General features: G+C 35.7%; 1 pseudogene; it reads right to left on the bottom strand.

The window, feature by feature from the left end:
• Positions 1-3004: 3004 nt before the first annotated feature.
• On the bottom strand, positions 3005-13926 carry LOC135594760 (pentatricopeptide repeat-containing protein At2g04860-like; annotated as a pseudogene).
• Between the last annotated feature and the right edge of the window lie 3434 nt (positions 13927-17360).

Raw genomic sequence — 17360 nt, 5'->3', positions numbered from 1 at the left:
CAAGTTCCTTAGGGAAACATTAGTACAACATTAAGAAGAATCTCAATATGATTAGTGGGAGCGATCATTTTAGGAACATAGTTTCTGCACATGATCATATATAATCTCAACCTTCCACATCAAATAATAGATTGATTATAGTTCATAGCACTCCTCAAGTACAAACTGATGCTGAACAATCAATCATTGAAATTCCACGTGTTGTTGACAATATTCTAATAGATCAAGCAGTTCAAGAATTACAAAAAGCTCTTGAATAACTAGATGAACTATAAGTTCCTCAGGGAAACATTGGTACAACATTAAGAAGATCTACTAGAAATAAAAGATCAGCAATTCCTAGTGATTATGTTATATATCTACTTGAATCTAACGATAATATTGGAGCAAAAAATGATCATGAAACCTTTTCATTGGCTATGAGTTTCAACGAATCAAATTTGTGACATGATGCCATAAAAAAGAGATAAATTTCATGATAAACAATGGAGTCTAGGATCTTGTAGAGTTGCCTAAGGAAGGAAAGACTATTGGTTGCAAATGAGTCTTTAAAACTAAGAAAGATTCATTAGGCAACATTGAGAGATACAAGATAAAACTTATTGCAAAGGGATTTACTCAAAAGGAGGGAATCGATTATACGGAAACGTTTTCTCTTGTATCGAAGAACGATTATCTTTGTATCATTTTGGCATTAGTTACTCATTTTGACATAAAGTTGTAACAAATAGATGTAAAAATAACATTTCTTAATAGAGATATAGAGGAAGAGGTTTATATGAAACAACTTGAAGGTTTTTCCTCTAGTGTTAGTAAACACTTGGTTTGTAAACTTAAGAGTCTATATACGGTTTAAAACAAGCCTCACACCAATAGTATTTTAAATTCTATGAAGTGATTTCTTCATTTGGATTTGTTGAAAATTTCATAGATCAATTTATATACCAGAAGGTCAGTGGGAGTAAAATATATTTCCTTGTTTTATACATATATGATATTTTGCTTGTAACCAACGATAAAGGTTTGCTGCATGAGGTGAAACAATTCATTTCTAAAAATTTTGACATGAAGGATATGGGTGAAGCATCTTATGTTATTAGTATTAAGATTTATAGAGATAGACCTTGAGGCATTTTAGGTCTATCACAAGAAACCTATATCGATAAACTTTTAGAAAGATTTTGGATGAATGATTGTTTACCAAGTGTTGCTCTCATTGTGAAAGGTGATAGGTTCAATTTGAACCAATGCCCAAAGAACAACCTTGAAAGGGAATCAATGAAAAACATCCCATATGCTTTTACCAAAGGAAGCCTTATATATGCTCAGGTCTGTACTAGACCTGATATTATATTTTTTGTGGAGATGCTAGGTCGATATCAGAGTAATCCAAGTATGGACTACTAGAAAGCTACAAAAAAAGTAATGAGGTATCTATAAGGAACCAAATATTACCTGCTTATGTATAGACATACAAACAATTTGGATGTGATTGGTTACTCAGATTCAGACTTCGTCGGTTGTGTTAATTCTCGTAAATTAACATCATGATATATTTTTATGATGGCTGGTGGAGCTATTTCTTGGGGAATCACCATGTAGACCTTGATTGCTATTTCTACTATGGAAGTTGAGTTTGTCTCCTGTTTTGATACTACTTCACATGGTGTATGGCTTAAGAGTTTCATTTCTGAACTTATAATCATGGATTCTATTTCTAGGCCATTAAGAACTTTCTGTGATAATTCAACTGCTGTCTTTATGGCTAAAAATAATAAAAGTCGAAGTCGAAGTAAACACATCGACATTAAGTATTTAGCCATAAGAGAATGTGTAAAAGAAAAGAAAGTGGTTATTGAGCATATTAGCACTGAATTGATGATTGCTGATCCTTTGACTAAAGACATGCCATCTCTGAAATTCAAGGATCATGTAGAGAAAATGAGACTTAGTTTTACTTTGTAATGATATTGAAACTCTTATATATTGTAATATTTTCTCATTTAGGTATATATTATTTTGAGAAAATATATTGGTACTAGACCAAGAATAAACATAAGGTTTATTCGTTAAGTAATATTATCACATTAAGATTAAGAAACTAAATACATCGTGATATATGGATGATAATACTCGCTCTTAGAGGATTTATCGCCATGATTCATATATTTATTTCTTAAGAAAGTTGTTTGATAAAGATTAATTCAAATTATTAAGCTAAATGTATAGACTAAGTGAGAGAATGTAACCGTTATTATTAAATATTTTATTTAATAATAATATAACCGTTCTCATTAAGTTCATCATTCATTATAATTAATTTTTTTATTTATTTATTATGGTTTAAATATTTTAGTTTTTCATTCTAAATGAATCATTATTATTAAATATAATATCATTAATATTCTTCATTATGGTTCGAACATTATAAATTTGAATTAATTCTTGAGGTTATGAGTTGGTGATAATAAATGTTCTTGATGGGAGAATATCTATATAAACGAGAGTTTTTGTCCTTGGGCTCAACATCTCTTTCAAATCCAAAGGATTTCCTATACCATCTAAAGCGAGAGTTTAGAGCTGAGAAGTGCCAAAATTCAAGAAGAAACCGTTGTTGAAATTCTTGACAACAATTGCTAGAGGTACATAATTTTATTTCCACATTAATTTTTCTTATGTTTCTATTCTAATGATTTAAAAATGATAGCAGATGAGATTTTCCTAATTGTTTGAGAAAATCTCTCTACTCTGTTGAGGGAAATCCTCTAATTTGTTGAGGAAAATCCTCTCTCCTATCCTGTATAAATAGGAGAGGGACATGTTAATGAAAATCAGCTTCTATAATTTCTTTCTCTATCCCTTTTCTAACATGGTATCAGAGCCATACCCCAAGTAATCTGAGGGCTCTATCTCCCCTCAGCGTATGGATACGTACACCTATGCCACTACCTACGTACACCTACGCCGCTGTTCTTCTCCTTCGGCTGTAAAAGGCAGCGCACACCTACGCCGCTGCCTGTGTACACCTACACTGTTGTTCTTCTCCTTCGGTTGTAAAAGGCAGTGCCATTGTGCCACTGCACCGCTGCTCCTCCTCATCTGGGTAGAAAGGGCAGTGCCGTTGTGTTGCTGCGCTGCTGCTTCTCCCCTTCCAGCCTCGCCAGAGGCTGACAGGACTCCTCCACCACGCAGCAGCTTCCTCTATTGCATAATCACAAGGAAGCTGCAATTGCGTTATCAGCCGTATATTAAGTACAAGGTTCACCTCCTTCCTCTGTTCCAGGCTCCCTTCAGCAAACTGCAGCAGTAGCCAACTGCAGCAGCAGTGCGCAATCTGCAGTAGCAATAAACTACAGCAACAATTTGTAGTAGCATACTGCCGCAGCATTGCACAATCTGCAGTAGCAAACTGCAACAGCAGCAGCATACTATAGTAGCAGTGCACAATCTGCAACAGCAAACTACAGTAGTGCATAATATGCAGCAACAAACTACAGCAGCTGCAGCTGCCTCTTCCCTCCCTCATTCTTGACATGAGCATATGAGACATTGCTGTTCTTTTGATATTCCAGTTTCTGTAGGGACTCCCACTTCTTCTTCTACAGGGCTTATCTCCATCAATGCTGTCACACTAATCCCGTTCAAGTTATCAAAGGGTGGCAACTATGCATCCTGGCGGGCTTAATTTTCTAATCTTTTATTTGGATACGACTTGTTAGGTTACGTTGATGCCTCTTTTAGTTGTCCGTCAGCCATGCTCAACATCCCCAGAGAATCTAGTCCAGTACCCAATCCAACTCACAAACTGTGGTTGCGTCAAGATCGTCTTATCCTCCAAGCTATTCAAGCCTCAGTTGCTGGATCCGTCGCTCCTTTAATATCTTCATGTGTGACTGCTACCAATGCATGGTCTAAACTATAAACAGTCTTGGCGAATCATTCACGTACTCGCAAGCTCAGTCTTCTATCCAAGTTGATGGTGACAAAACAAGAGGGAAGTACTATAACTAATTATCTATAAAATATTAAGGTTATCATCGATGACTTGGCTTTGATAGGTCATTCCCTATGTGACGAAGAGATCATCATCCATACCCTAAATGGTCTCGGCAACGACTACAAGGAATTGGCTGCTGTAATTCGGGCACGCGACTCACCAGTCTCCTTTGAAGAACTCTATGACAAGCTGACTGATTATGAGACGCATTTGAAGCATGCGGACAAACTGCTTGGATTGACTATTACAGCTCAAGTCAGTCACAAGTCCAAACGGAAGAGCACTCGATACCCTCCAAACATCACCAAAGGTTTGACCAATGTACATCTTGATCCTATGAGTCCTATGCAACACCCCTCTTATCCTCCTAGTCATCACTTCTCGTAAAGTGGCAACTCCAATAATCATTCGTCTTGGCATCCTGCCCCGCCGAGCCATCAAAGACGGGTCGTCTACCAACTATGTAATAAAATCGAACATACCGCTAAAGTTTGTCGGCCTCGTCCCTGCCTCCCTACTCCATCACACTGGCCTCAAGCAAATCTCCTAACTACTCCGACAACTAGCTAGTCCAACTGGATTGTCGACTCTGGTGCTTCTCATCACATCACCGCTGATCTTCAGAATGTCTCTTCACAACCCCTATGGCGACGATGAAGATATCATAATCGGTGACGGTAAATGACTTCCTATAACTCATATTGGTTCCACAACGCTTAATTCTGATTCTACTACATTTACACTCGATGATGTTTTATGCGCCCCTCATATTAAACGCAACCTCATTTCTGTTTCTCAATTTTACAAACATAACAATACTTCAATTGAATTTTTTCCTGATTCATTTCTTGTTAAAGACTTGAGCACGGGGGCATCCTTGGTCCAGGGCCCGAATAGAAGCAACATTTACGAATGGCCGTCAGCTTCCCAAATAACCCAGCCCACTGTTCATTCTTCCGTTGCGGCTCCAGTTGATGTGTGGCATCGTCGACTTGGTCATCCCTCATCCCTTATTTAGCAAAAATTACTTTCTCGTTACTCTCTTCCTATTTTTAAATCCACTAATTCTATGATTCATTGTGATGCATGTCTTAGTAATAAGAGTCATCGGTAGCCTTTTGGCTCATCTTTCATTTCCTCCTCTAAACCATTTGAAATTATTTATACCGATGTTTGGGTCCTGCTCCAATCCTATCTTTTGATAAGTTCAGATTTTATGTTATTTTTGTAGATCACTTCACTAAGTACACATGGATATATCCTCTTCACCATAAATATGACGTTTCCACCATCTTTCCCACCTTTCGGGCGTTGGTCGAAAATCATTTTCAGTCTGCCATCAAAACGGTCTACTCTGATGGTGGTGGTGAATATCAAGCCCTGACATCTTATCTCTCAGCTTGTGGAATCCAACACCTCAAGTCTCCCCCGCATACTCTTCAACTAGTTGGCTCCGTCGAACGTAAACATTGGCATATAGTAGAAGCTGGGCTCACACTTCTATATCAGGCTTCCGTGCCTTCAACTTTTTGGACAACAACCTTTCAAACTGCTGTCTATCTTATTAATCGAATGCCTACACCAGTACTATAATACCAGTCCCCCTTTGACATACTATTTCACAAACCCCCTAACTTTTGTAAACTCAGAGTGTTCGATTGTCTATGTTATCCTTAGTTACGTCTCTATGCCTCTCATAAGTTAACATCATGATCTACTCCTTGCATCTTTATTGGTTACTCAGTTGAACATAATGCTTTCCGCTACTATAATCTCCACACTCACAAAGTCTTCATATCACGTCACGTTGTTTTTGTTGAGTCTAACTTTCCTTTCCAAAACCTTCATTATCCTGCCATGCGGACCACTTCACTATCTCACTGGAGTATACCTCCGGTCCAATCGGACGAGCCTCCCATGACATCATCCAGTTCCTCCCCTCTTGATCCACACTATACTACTCCAGTTCAGCAATTGCCCATTCCTTCCATTCCTACTCCACTCCTCTCTTCCCCAATTGATGGGGTAATATGTTCCGAAACACAATTATTATCTTTACCTCCTTCTCGACCAAGTGCCCTTGACGTGTCTCCACTTGACTCGGCTTGTGCCACTGATCCTCAACCGCTTATTCCACCAACACCGCCTCATGATCCTGTAGTCTCTAGCCATCCTATGACCACATGCTCTATGAGTGGTATTTTCAAACCGCATTAAGTCCTTAACCTACATGCTATTATGGATTCATCATCCCCCACCGTTGAACCCACCACCTTCACTCAAGCCCAAAAATCTTCGCATTGACGTACCGTCATGTGTGAGGAATATAATACCCTCCTCCAGAACTCAACATGGGATCTAATACCCTTTTATCATTCATAAAACATCATCGGGTGTAAGTGGGTCTTTCGAATTAAGCGAAACCCAAATGACTCTGTTGCTCGATATAAGGCACGCCTTGTCGCCAAAGGGTTTCATCAACGACCTGGAGTTGATTTCACTAAGATGTTTAGTCTTGTTGTTAAGTCCACTACAATCCGGCTTATCTTGAGTCTGGCTACCACTAAAGGTTGGCAATTACGACAATTGGATGTTAATAATGTCCTTTTATAGGGGTCTCTAACCGAAGATGTTTTTATGCAACAACCTCCTGGTTTCACTCATCCTCAGTATCCAAAGAATGTTTGCAAACTTCGGAAAGCTATTTATAGACTTCGTTAGGCTCCAAGAGCTTGGTACACTGAACTTAGCTCCTTTTTTACTTCCGTTGGCTTTCTCAACTTCAAATCTGACACTTCATTATCTCTACGACATCACCATGGAGACACAAAATATATTCTAGTATATGTGGATGACATTATTATTATAGGCAACAATCCCGTCAAAATCCAAGCGTTCATTAAATAGTTGGCGGATCGATTCTCGCTTAAAGATCTAGGACCCTTAAACTACTTTCTAGGCATCGAAGCTACAATCATATCTTCAGGTCTCTTTTTATCATAACGAAAGTATATTCAAGATTTGTTATTAAAGACAAACATGTAGGATACAAATGCGGTTACAACCCCCCTTTCTACTAGTGGTTCTCTCAAATTATCTAATAGAAGTCCTACTACGGAACCCACTCAATACTGCCAAGTTGTTGGTTATTTATAGTTCTTAGCTCTCACCCGTCTAGACATCTCCTTTGCAATCAATAAATTATCACAGTTTATGCAGTAGTCGTCTACTATGCATTGGTCTACGGTCAAGAGAATTCTGCGATATCTTAAAGGGACCCTCAATCATGGTATCTTTCTTCGTAAACACTCTTTACTTCATCTTCATGCATTTGTCGATGCTGATTGGGTAGGCAACCTTGATGATAGAATATCCACATCGGGGTATATTGTCTTCCTTGGTGCTAATCCAATCAGTTGGAGTTTTAAGAAGCAAAAGACAATCGAACGGTCTACAACTGAAGCTGAATACCGTGCCATTACCACTACCACTGCAGAACTCAATTAGATCACAAATCTACTCTAGGAACTCAACATCAATTCTACTCCTATAATATATTGTGATAATGTCGGAGCTATCTATCTGTGTGCTAATCTGGTGTTTCACTCCAGTATGAAACAAATTGCTATTGACTTTCACTTTGTGCGCGATCAAGTTGTCCGTCGTCAACTTTGTGTTTCTCATGTCCATACAGTTGATCAATTAGCCGACTCACTCATGAAGCCTCTAGCTCGTAAACTTTTTACATTGCAACGGTCCAAGATTGGTTTTCTTGATAGGAGCAAGATTGGTCTTCTTGATAGGAGCATCATTTCTTGATAGGAGCACCATCTTGCGGGTGCATGATAGCAAATGAGATTTCCCTAACTGTTCGAGGAAATCTCTCTACTCTGTTGAGAAAAATGTTCTAATTTATTGAGAAAAATTCTCTCTCCTGTATAAATAGGAGAGGACATGTTAATGAAAATTTTTCTATAATTTTTTTTCTCTACTGCTTTTCTTTTCTAGCAAGAAACACATTTTGGTATAAAAAATGTCTAACACCTCGTCCAATAGTTAATGCCGCATGAACACTTGTATATCGGGATTTTTTGAAGTGGTGGACTGCCTTGTTCAAGGATGCTGAGGTCTTATTTATGAAACTCTATTTCCAATCCAAGAAAAGGAGACAAACAAATGCTATCGAATTTAAGTGATTAAATAAAATTTTATACTCGATCATATACATATTATGCGAAAAAGTCATATGTATGAATTAGGGGAGATCTTTCAAAATTCACCCTATAATACATGATTAAATAATTTATTTTCAGTCCTCATAAAAAAAAAATGATTCTTGAACCTCTTTCACGCCCATATCATATCATGTTGAGGCATTGTAAAAAATTAAAATATTATCTAATTTGTCATAATCAATTAGTTATTATTAACTTTATTTAGAATTATAAAAAAATCATTAGCTTATCAAATTACCTATAGGCCATGAAAAAGATTCAACAAAAAAAGATATAACCAAATCCATACATGCATTAACTCTAGTAAAGGGCAAGGCGTGAGAGTGACGATGTCATATGCAGACTCATAGAATAGTAGAGACAAATAGAGTTTTTGCCTATTTTCATTAATCAAAAAATAAAATCTCTATTGACACATGAATCCATACATCTCAATTGGAAAAAAAATTAATCTAAAGAGATTTTTCTCAAAACAAATAAAAAAGAAAACAAAGATGAAACATAGATTATGATCAACTAAGCTTTCTCTCAAGGGATGAAGTATGATTTGTCGATCAATCCATTGACATATGAATCGATCCTCCAACATGTCAACCTTTGATACATTGATCTATTCTCCGGTACATCGATTAATCCTGCGACATATTGAACTTGACATTTGATTTACCGACTCAATATTTTATCCTTTAACTTGACATTTGATTCTATAGTTTAATGTTTAATTCTCGTATATCACTTATTCGAAAAACACAATTAACACAAGAATAGGTATAGCCGTGCAAAGTCACTAAAAAAAGATAGAAAAATATTTTTCATTTGTAATAATTAGGTACAGAAAAATTAAATACGAAAGAATTATTTAAAAAAAATATGAACATGTGATAAGGAGGCATATAAATGTTGTAGGTAGAAGATGTGAGATAATTTAGTAGTACAACAACAAGAGATAGAGAGAGACATAAAAAGATTTTATTAGAAATTATAATTCAATTTTTAAATACTCAGAGTTAAAATCACTGGATATATGCTGACAATATCCTCTTTTGTTTCCATGCTAATAAGAAATACAATGCTATGATTAGAAAAATTTTGAAGGATTATGATACTCTTACCAACTACAAGGAAAACAATCATAAATAAGAACATTCTTCCGTAAGAGAAATGCTTGAGCAAGAAAAATGAAAACTATCAATTCAAGAGCAAACTGCCTTTCCTCTATCAGGCAGGAAAAATCATCTTTATTTATTCCACTCTTACTACGTCTTCTTCATTCTCTTTCTATCATCTATTATCTAGATGCCTAAGTTAGTTACAAAGGACCTAAAACCTTCTATCAATTTAAGGTAGCATCATTTATGATAATAACAATAATAATTTGTTGTCACGATCATTTATGTATCGAGAAATTCGGAGCATAATCCGTCAAATACATCAAGACTCGATGGCTCATTGAAGCATGCTTACCAAAGTCCTTCCTTTCAGTGGCCATCCAAGCCGATATTAATTGTCATCAACCAGCAAACAGCGATTGGACTATATAAGCTCATGAACCATAATAAACAAATAATAATAATAAAAATAATAAATTGACCTTCTTTAGTCATTATATCGTGGACAAGATAATGCTGCTAGTTAAGCCAGGAGTATTTAAATCTCTCTTTTTTATGATTGCTAATAGATTTTTAGGTCCTCCTTCTATCACTAATATTAATCAATTTATTTTGTCTAACATATATAAAACTCGTCAGACTATTCATCCTCATGAATTACACCAAACTATTTATTAATTAAAATAATTTGATTTTCTATCTTTTCTTATAATTCTTAGATGTCCACTCAATATTCTCATCATAACAATACAAACTTTTTACAAAATAGATAATGATCCTTATGAACATGGAAAGCAAAATTAATTGTGGAAACGGTTGAATGTACAAGTTCAGTTACCTGGAATGAGAATTTTCCTTTGGTGCACTAAGACTTGTGGAGCTATCAATCCTGAAATAGCACATGGAACAAGGAATCAGAATTGCCCAAGTATACACTATCCAGCTTCAAAAGAAAAAACATCTGCAGAAAAATAATATAATTATTCACTGTTCAATTCGTCCGCAGGATTAAGTAACAACATCTATGTCAAGATCAGATCATCACCTAATACTACAAGAATGGTAATACTCGAGTGCTGAGTCCCGAATATAAGTGGGTTTTAAAGAGTACAAAGACATTTTGTTAGGTCCTTATAAAATTGGAACTTGTTAAATCACAATTTAGCCTTGACTCAGTACATGAACATATGCAAGGCAGGTAGTTCCTGACTACCATAATGCAACTAAACTGGAGAATATAATCAATCAAACATCTTCAATCAAACCTATCTTATATTCCTAGTGGATTTCATGGTTGGACTGGTTTTGAACTAAATGGTCAATAGAGTTGGTGAAGCTGTTGTGAACTGCAAAGTCCAAGTGTACAAGAGCAAATAGCATTATTACATGATATGTATTGGTGGATCAATACCAACTATAGCTGTAGCACCTATTCATAAAAGATTTGCACTATTACTAGGATCAGTAAGCATAAACAACAAAATGAGCATCGAACGACAAATTGACTGATCCATTGCATTAACAGAGGAAGATGAATCAGTAAGCACACTGCAGTTCTTGTGACTGACTGACTAATATGGATGAAATACAAGATAAAAGTATGAATCGAGGCAAAACTGAGATTAACCACGGACATATGAAGATCATTTGCTCAAGAAGCCAGCTCTTTAAATATATAATGTGACATTATTTTTGACATTTCAAATTGCAAAATCACTAAGCTACAATGTAACTGGATCAACATGATATCAAAAACATGTACAAGAGTGTTGCAAGACATGTTATTGTTCAGACAAACAAACTATAGCTGATTGATCTTGAATTTTACATCTTGTTTTTGCCTCAAAACTAGCAGTCACAATTCGAGCATTTTTCTGGGATGACTGAGATAAACCGATGTTAGCAGAATGCAGCTTTTTACGAAGAGGAGCATGTGGAATAGGAAAACCAAGAAATGATGTCCTAAATGAGCACAATGTTAGAAAACAGTTCATAAAGGTATAAGCCTATAAGGTGCAACAAATTAGAATCGACCCTGATGGTCATCAAGAAAGATAAGAATAAAGTGATAACAGGTCAATAGATGAAGAAGGCTTCTAATATATTGTATAATGCAAGGCCTTAAACTAATACATTACTCTGTAATAGTATTAAGTATCAAGCAACTTTCATCAAATTGAATTTTAAGAAGTAGAGCCTACAAATCTTGAACAGAACACACTAGAATAGTTTCTGATGATGCACATTTTCACACAGTATGTTGCTGACACAAAAGGCATAGAAGGAGGTAATTTATGGAAATTAGTCATAAGACTTGTGCTATTACTAGAATATGTAAGAACAAAAAACAAACAAGAACCTCCTATGCAATGTCATTGGTCCATTGCATGATAACAGGAAAATTGATCCATTGTGGATTTTATTTCGATTAAATACACGTTAACATACTTCCAATTGAAATGACTGATTTAGCTGAAAACTCTTCGTGTCTTTAAACTTAAGATAAATTAATAATTCATAGACAAGTGAGAATTCCAAACTGACCTTATGTGATGCTTCAGAGATGGAAGTGGAACCCCAAAGATCTGCTAACCAAGTGGTCTAAACTAGAATATTGTAGTCCATGTTTGCTCACGCGAGATAATATATTTTGAAGTACACAAAATCCAAACTGGATTATTTTTAGGAGTATAGGATCAATTTCCGAAAGGGTTCTCTGGTCTGACTGATGAAAGTTTAATTAAAAAATCACCAGAGCACCTGAAAAAAGATAATATATCAGAAAGACAACCTAGAGAGGAGCTATCCTTTTACGACAAGATAATGGAAGAAAATTCACTGGTACAAGTATTAATTTAGATTTTACAACAATACTTTGTGGAAAAAAGGTTGCAGGTCGAACAAAAGTATATAAGCTAGTATTTCTATTAAAAACTAGCATCTCCTAATTCCTACCTTATTGGCAGGAACCAAAACTGATTAATTAACACATGGCCACCGACAGAAAGCTGTGAGGATGTGTAAATTAATTTCTCAAGATAAGAAATTCGAGCAACCATTCCAGAATGCTTTCAGCATATTTAACAAAACTAATATATTGCTCAACAACCAGAAAAGTTCAGTGATAGTTCACTCTAATAGCTCCTCATCCACCAGTGTGTCATAAATTATAATTTTCCTTATCGATCAACCGAATAATTATTTACAATAAAAATATATTTCTCAAGCTTGCAACTGTGATCTGTCATGAGATACCAAGGTATGATTTGTGCCACCAATCTCAATCCAACTGCAACCTGGTTCCTTGTTACCACACATATGCCTCATCCTCCTCGTGCTTAACACATCCTCCCAACAACCTTCAGCTCCATAGAGGCTAGAAAAGGGAGCATAATTCACTGACTTATTTGGCGCCAAACCGAGGAGTCTCTTAGCAGCCCATTCTGCCATTCTAGCATTGCCATGGACCTTACATGCACCAACAAAGGCTCCAAGAACATTTGCATCAGGTTCAAATGGAATACTAGCTAAAACATCATAAGCCTCATCCGGATGACCGGCTTTGGTTGAAGACCAGGTCACCGAATCAGATGAAGATAAAATGATTGGGTAGCATCATCAATGCTACCACACTACGCATATGCCATAATGAGAGCATTTCCAATTGGCAGGAAAGCCTGAAACCTACATTTTGCTACATAATCATGGACTTGTGAAGCCTCACCGGCAGCTGCTAAATTGGCAGAAGAGCTGAGAATACTAGCAATTGTTATTTCATCAGGTCTCGGCCCTCCTTGAAGCATTTTAGCAAAAAGTTTTAGGGCCTGTTTGCCTTCACCATATTTTCCATAACCTACTATTATAGCGTTCCAACAGACAACACCTTTAGCATCCATTGCATCGAAAACCTTGCAAGCATCCTTGATTACTCCACGCTTGACGTACATATCCACCAGTGCGCTACCAACAACTACATCAGAATCAAGAGCTAATTTTTACAACCAGACAATGAGCCTGGCTACGTAAGTCGCAAAAAACTCAATGAACTACAAGAGTTGAGCAAGCTAATGAAAGTAAAACCACCTCCAATAAGCCCTTCTGACCTCCTCAGTGACTCAAAGACACTGAAACCTTCTCTTCCATAACCATTCAGCGCATAGCAGGACACCATCACTCCTCTTCATATGCGCTTGAACTACCACCAGCCTGGTGATTGATGGCACCAAATGTCCTCACGGTTGGATCCCGGAACTGCCCCAAATCACACCAAAGGGTTTAAGGTTTTGATTCTTGTAGTGTCACATGCATATGGGGCTCTCTCCAGCTATGGTGCTCTCTCGACCGATGTTCCAGTGATATTACACATCTGCTCTTGGATTTACCAGGATATTTTACAAGAAAAATATTTCACTATTCGCTTTTTAGCAAATGATGCCTCGCTATTCGATTTTAGTCCCTTTTTTTTTTTTCTATTTGAACATAGACATCCTCAACTACGTCCGATGATATTAGAACGAAGACAGATTTTATAGTTTGATTTTTTTGGTTAAACCGATCCGATTCAAATTAATTTTTTTATATTGAGAAAAACATGTTATAGCGGAATAATTATTTTTTCCTCTTTGTGTATCAAAATGGATTTCTCATAGAGGGTAAACTATACATCAATATTGTTACTAGAGCTTGCTATAAAAATTCTCTACATATAATTTGAGTTAAAATTGATAAAGTTTTATTGATTGTCAAGCAAAAAAACTTAAAATCTTATTTTTCTCTTTATGTTTTTTTCTCTCTCTGTGTGCACTGTCTCAGTGCAACGTAGAAACTCTTCACTATTCATGGTTCCCTCACTATATGCACTATGCACATCTCTTCCCCTTTCTCTTTTTATTTTTATTTAATAAATCAGATTTGGGTTTACTACCCAAATCATCTAGTCTAAGCCCACATATAGGTTGGACCCAAAAATTCTTCCCCTCCAACTCATATGGTCGACTATACTAAGCCCGCTCTTCACCTACATGGTTCAAGCTTTTTCTTAGGTAAAGATTTTGTTAAAATATATGTTTTATTCTCATTGGTATGCACATTTTTCAACTGTAAGTCTTTCATCTCAAGCACATCACGAATCCAATAATATCTCACATCAATATACTTAGATCTGGAATAGTATGTTGAATTCTTGAAGAGATGAATGATACTCTGACTGTCACAGTAAATAATATATCCTTCTTGTTTCAAGCTCAAATCCTGTAGAAACATTTTCATCCATAAAGTTTCCTTGCAAGCTTTAGTAATCGCTATATATTCTGCTTCTATAGTTGATAGAGCAACACAATTCTATAACTTAGACTCCCAAGAGACTGCTCCCCCTATAAATATCATCAAGAATCCCGAAGTGGACTTCTTGTAATCAGTATCACCTGCCATGTCTGCATTTGTGTACCCTTCTAGCACAGGTTTATTACTGCCAAAACATAAATACAACCTGGAAGTACCTCTTAGATATCTTATTATCCATTTTACTACTGCCCAATGTTCCTTACTAGGATTAGAAAGAAATCGGCTGACAACTCCAACTACATGAGCTATATTTGGCCTAGTATAAACCATAGCATACATCAAATTGTCTACTGCAGATGAGTAAGACACTCTGGATATTTCTTCTTTTTCTTTCTCACTTGTAGGATATTGTTTCGAACTAAGTTTGAAATGACCTACAAATGGAGAACAAACTGCTTTGGCTTTACTCATGTTGAATCTTTCAAGAACCTTTTCAATGTAAGTCTCTTGAGATAGTCAAATCTTCCTTTTCTTCCAATCACGAAGAATCTTAATGCCAAGTATTTGTTTCACCGATCCCAAGTCTTTCATGGCAAAAGACTTAGTCTCTTTTAAGCTTTTCAATTTTATCGGCATCATGACCGACAATCAGCATATCATCAACATATAGCAAGAGAATAATGAAATCATTATTTTAAAACTTTTTCATAAATATACAATGATCAGATGTGGTTTTATTATACCCTTGACTTATTATAAAGGAATTAAACTTCTTGTACCATTATTTAGATACATATTTGAGTCCATATAAGCTTTTCTTAAGCTTACACACTAGGTTTTTTTTTCCCTTGATTTTAAAACCTTCTGGTTGTTCCATATAAATTTTTCTTTTAAGTCATCATGAAGAAATATTGTTTTCACATCAAGTTACTCAACTTCTAAATTCAAGCGGGCAGCCAAACCAAGAATAACTCAGATAAAGAATATTTTCACCACAGGAGAAAATATTTCTTCAAAATCAATACATTTCTTCTGACTGAATCCTTTCACAACTAGTCGTGCCTTGTATCTTTGTTGTGAGCTATTATTTTTAGTCTTTAATTTGTAAACTCATTTATTCTTGAGAGCTTTTTCTTTTTAAGCAACTTTACTAAGTCATATGTATGATTCTCAAGCAAGGATCTCATGTTTTCTTACATGATTTTAACTCACTCATTCTTACTCTCATGTAGAATAGCTTCTTAGTAAGTTTCTGGCTCTCCCCCGTCAGTAAGCATAACATACTCATGTAGAGGATATCTAGTTATGGTTGTCGCTCTCTTATGGATCTTCTCAATGGAATCTCAGTTGGTAGTAGAGGTGCTTGTTCAGTTAGTTCAACATCATCAACCGTTACATTCTCACCACGATCTTCTTGTTCATCTCCTCCATGATCATCATGAACTACAAGTGAAGAAACTAGACCCAAACTCCAAGGAATATAAATAGAGGTTTTTGGTTTTTCAACATTATCACTATCATCAAATAATTGATTTTCAAGAAATATAATATCTCTGCTTCTAATAATCTTCTTGTTCACTAGATTATATAATTTGTATCCAAACTCTTCATGACCATATCCCAAGAAGATACATGCTTTTACCTTATTATCAAGTTTGGACCTCTCATCTTTGGGAATATGAACAAATGCTTTATACCCAAAGACTCTCAAGTGATTATAAGATATATCTTTTCTTTTCTATACTCTCTTTGAAACATTACCTTTTATAGGAACTGATGGAGAAAGATTTATAAAGTCAATTGTAGTTCTCATAGCCTCCCCCCAAAATGACTTAGGTAACTTAGCGTGGGAAAGTATACATCGAATCATTTCTTCAACGGTTTTGTTCATCCTTTCTACCACACCATTCTGTTGAGGAATTTTAGGAACTATTTTCTTAAGCCTGATACCATGGAACCTACAATAATTCTCAAAAGGATCCATGTACTTATCATCATTATCTACTCAAATATACTTTAGCTTTTTGCTAAATTTTCTTTCAACAAAGACATGAAACTTATTGAAAACATCGAGTACCTAGTCTTTAGATTTTAAAGCAAAAGCCTACACTTTTCTAGAATGGTCATCAATGAAAGTAACAAAATAAAGAGCACATCTATGAGTTCTAGTTTGCATAGTACAAACATCAATATGAATCAAATCAATAACATCTAATCTTCTAGATGATGGATATATATGAAAAATAACTCTGTGTTTTTTCAGCTAAGCAATGATCATAAGATTTAAGTGATGTACCTTGCAACTCTAGTAAAAACTACTTTCTAAAAAGAGTTTGAAGTCCATTCTCGTTGAGATGACCAAGCCTCTTATGCTAACAATCTATACTTTTACTATTCTGAATTACATTAATATCTCCTTTGTGTAGCTTAGTTTCCATGACATAAAAAGAGTCTAAGTTTGTTTTTCCTCTCGTCACAATTAGAGAACCTTTAGTGAGTTTCCATTTGCTTTCACCAAAATAGTATGTAAATCTCTCATCATCAAGTATGCCTATAAATATCAAGTTAAGATGAATATTTGGAACATACCTTACATATTTGAGTATCAATTTGCTCACAATATTGGTCTCTAAGCAAATATCTCTAATACTCACAATCTTAGATGTACTACTATTTTCCATTCTGACAGTACCAAAATTACCAATAGTGTAAGATATGAAGAAATCACCATGAGAA

This window comes from Musa acuminata, chromosome BXJ1-2 (genome assembly GCF_036884655.1).
Source record: "Musa acuminata AAA Group cultivar baxijiao chromosome BXJ1-2, Cavendish_Baxijiao_AAA, whole genome shotgun sequence".
Lineage (NCBI taxonomy): Eukaryota > Viridiplantae > Streptophyta > Magnoliopsida > Zingiberales > Musaceae > Musa > Musa acuminata.
This window is presented reverse-complemented; position numbering and strand designations above follow the sequence as displayed.